We start from the raw sequence: 3,385 nt of genomic DNA, 5'->3' as shown, positions 1-3,385 counted from the left end.
GGCCCTCAAGTGTGTTTGGCTCCTGCTGCAGTGAATGAATCTTTCTCCACAAACCCAGAGCATGGAGCAAGTGCTGAAGAATGAAGAGCTGCTTCTCCTTGGTCCGGGTGGAGTCTCCTCCTCCAGAACATCCTTTGACGTCACTATTCTCACCACCAACTTTCTCCTGTTCTTCCTTACGTTACCGCCACAGATCTCTAACCTGGATTCATCCGTAAATACAGCTTATTTTCTCCACCATCCACTGTGATATCCTGCCTCGTTCCAGCCCAGACCCAGCGCCTCGTTTCCCCCCCCATCCTTGAAAGCGAAGCAGAGTTGCTCATTGTCCTCTGAGACTCCACTAGACGGCCTTTCTTTTGACAGGGCTTTTGCTGATTGGAGTCTCAGGACAGAAGTCTGTGTCTGTGATGAAGTAACTACTTTATCTCTCAAAGAGCAATGCTTGACATATTGATCTCCTGATGGCGTGCTCGCTTTTGGTCCAGCTGATTCTGCTTTGGATACAACTGGTCCGGCTCCCACAAAGTGTTTTAAAGTGAAGTGGACTGCCCCCTTGATACTGAGAAAGCTCCTCTTTGCTTTAAGTAACTGCGACTCCCGAAGCTTTCCCATGCTTCTGTGTACGCCACGTTTCTGGATATCACAGTGCGATTTAGTGGGAACTGTTTGGCTGTAGATATTTTAATGGGTAAACAATGGTTGCAAGTTTATATCGTTGAACAAGCCTCTGATGAGTCGATCAAATCCTGCTGAGTGACATCTGAACACAGCGTCAGTGGGAGAAACTTTTAGTACAAAGGAGCACCGAGGTCGATGCCGCTAATCTTCTTCAGTTTGACTTATGAACAAGAAATATTGCAGAAATTACCCGATTTTCTTGTTTTTAAATGTTTCTAAATCATCAAACTTTCAGATTTTTAATTTGTTTTTTGATTTTTGCATGATTGTAGCTCAGATTTGACAACTACCTGGAGCTCATTTGCAAAAACAGATAACTCCATTTTTGTAGATTTTCAGAAAACTTATTTCTTTGGTGTTTGGTTAAGATGATATCACTCAAGCTGAAGCTGACTCAGTAGAAATGACACGACAGAAACGGAGACAACTGAAGTTTGATTGATGTTGTCTCAGGAAGACGATGGAAAAATGGGATTTCTGAAGATTTGTGAAGATGGAGTTATCTGTTTTTGCAAATGAACTCTTCATATTGTTGTAAGAACAGTATAATATTTCTTCCCAAAATGTGGCGGGGAAGTGGGAATAATTCAGTCATGTACACTCTTCAAAATTACAGATAAAGGTACAGTACTCCAAAAAAAAAAAAAAACAGCAAAAACAGCCTAATTTGTAAACTGAATTTGTGATTGTTGAGTGGCACAGGAGGAGTTCTGCATCTATTCATCATGAAAAAGTGCAACCATAAAGTATGTTTTTTTGTGTTACCGCTGAAGCAGCTCCATCCTCTGAGCAGCTGAGAGATTAAGAACAAATACAGGTTCAACTCTAACTGATGAACGTTTACTCCGCGGCAAACAAAGACCGACACGTCGTGTTACATTTCGTGATATAAATTATTTATTTACATTTACAGAAAAATGACCCCATCAAGACAACGTAGTAATAACTATTGGAAATAGAACCCAAGATACAGTAGCTGACGTCATCGTCACAACCGAACAGAGAGCTCTATAATAACATTGTGCCCTCTGTCAAAGGTCTCCTATAACACAAGGTGCAAGGCATCACGTGTAGCCCCGAAACNCATCTAAAACTTGCAGGATTGCGGCCCTCGAGGACCAGAGTTCGAGACTCCTGACATACAGTGTGAACATGCGACTGAAGTAAAGATTTCTAAGTCAGGAGCAGGAGAAAATGCTTATTTTGAGAAAATGATCGTTACCCTCTTAAGACCTGGCATCCACATGCCTGGACATCACAGTTTGGGTCATATTACCACAGTATTTAATTTTTTTAAATTAGATTTTATTGTTATTATTTTGTTATTATTATTTGATTGTTGTTATCTATTTTTTTATTATTTTTTTTATTTTTTAACAGTTTTTAAAAATTATATATTTTTTCTTTATATCTTTAAAAAAATATTTTTTTCTAATAAAGAAATAAAAATGCATATCAAACAAGAGCTCGGGTCTTAAGAGGTTAAAGATATGTATTATAAATAAAACCTATAAACACAGTCCGACAAAGTGTGGTAAAAATAAACACCTAAATGTGTGTTTTGGGTGTTTTTCATCCTGTCTGAAAGGAGACATGTCATGAAAGCAAAATATCCCAAAATGTCCAAAAAATAAACAAATAAATAAAAATTGGCACAACAATGATGTAACTGATGATGGTTTCCAAAACGCAGCCACACAGAACCATTGCTATCAAATAAATAAAGTAGAAAGGTCAGTGTTATGCTACCTGGAAGCTGTACTGGAGTTTATGTACACAGTTACACTGAACATGACATTTACTGACAATCCAGAACCTTTTGTTTTGTTCCTGCATCACGAAAACAAACATTCGTTGTCGGCAGGATTCGAACCTGCGCGGGGAGACCCCAATGGATTTCTAGTCCATCGCCTTAACCACTCGGCCACGACAACAGATAGCAAAACCAGTGGGGACGATGGAGAATAATTCCAGTCATAAAGCCGCTAAATCTTCGTTTTGAATTTGGATGATTTTAAAAGAAACCCCGCGCCATAGATGTACGGTGTCTGTGAAGCCGCTGCTGCACAGTTTCCCATGACGCCGCCACATGTTAGTGCTGAACACAGCGCCCTCTGGTGGCGGCGCACACCTGTTGCTGCTCTAGAGACTGATGCAATGTAGTAGTAGGGGGGGAAATAGAAGTGGAAGGGAAAATAATTGCAATAATTACAAAAAGAAGAAATGAAAAAGCTACTTCAGAGCAACACTTAGCATTTTTGTGTGAAATTGGAATCAGTGCTGACTCACAAACACTCATCTCTGGTGACTAATCAATTATTGCTTCTCTCGAAAAAAACAAAAACAAATCATAAGAATGTACAAATGGAAAGTAGTGGTTAACAAGCAGTTAGTCCCTCATTTGTGTGCCCCTTAGTGTAAGGTTTGACTATATTAACAGCACAGTAGTGGAGGAATCACACAGATACCAGAGTAAAAGCAGCAATACTGTAAAAACAGACCACTAAAACCACACATAGTGCAATTGAAATAAATGTTTATTAGGAGTCTGACCACTTACATATGTGGGTTACTTTAGTGTGTAAATGTGTCAGATTTATATTTTTATATGCTTTGTATTTAAGTATTTTGAAGGAACTGGTAAATAGTTGGTGAATCTAGTGGAGTAAGAAGTGTAACTCTATACATCTATTTTGCATTTGTC

General features: G+C 39.0%; 1 non-coding gene across 1 annotated transcript; it reads right to left on the bottom strand.

Annotated features, from left to right (window-relative positions):
• Positions 1–2,533: 2,533 nt before the first annotated feature.
• trnas-aga (transfer RNA serine (anticodon AGA)) lies at positions 2,534–2,615 on the bottom strand. Its single transcript has one exon. It is a non-coding gene; the product is annotated as a tRNA-Ser (tRNA).
• Positions 2,616–3,385: the final 770 nt, after the last annotated feature.

The sequence above is a fragment of the Stegastes partitus genome, unplaced genomic scaffold, assembly GCF_000690725.1.
Source record: "Stegastes partitus isolate 25-593 unplaced genomic scaffold, Stegastes_partitus-1.0.2 Scaffold408, whole genome shotgun sequence".
NCBI lineage: Eukaryota > Metazoa > Chordata > Actinopteri > Pomacentridae > Stegastes > Stegastes partitus.
The sequence above is the reverse complement of the archived record's forward strand: the minus strand, read 5'-3'. Positions and strand labels throughout refer to the sequence as shown.